This window comes from Penaeus monodon, chromosome 19 (genome assembly GCF_015228065.2).
Source record: "Penaeus monodon isolate SGIC_2016 chromosome 19, NSTDA_Pmon_1, whole genome shotgun sequence".
Classification (NCBI taxonomy): Eukaryota; Metazoa; Arthropoda; class Malacostraca; order Decapoda; family Penaeidae; genus Penaeus; species Penaeus monodon.
In genome coordinates, this window is record NC_051404.1 from 37,295,022 (window position 1) to 37,295,314 (window position 293).

The following is a 293-nucleotide window of genomic DNA, read 5'->3' on the forward strand; positions in this document are numbered from 1 at the left end:
CCCACTGCACAACCGTTCTTGTACACCTAACATATTCTCACTTCAGAAAGCTCAGCAGGGAATCTCGCCGATGTACTTTGATGGAATTGAAGTTGAGACATTTACTCGCGAGTTATGAAAGCTCTTACTCGTCACTCGCTCAAGGGGAACAAAGGGGGAAAAATTTCGAGTCTGTTTACTCTAATAATCGCTAAGCAATTTACCTTTCAGATGCTGTGAACGAGGGGCGAGAAATTATGGTCTTAGGAAAATGGGAATGGTGAGGTTATTGTGTTAGAGCGATGTATGGTCTC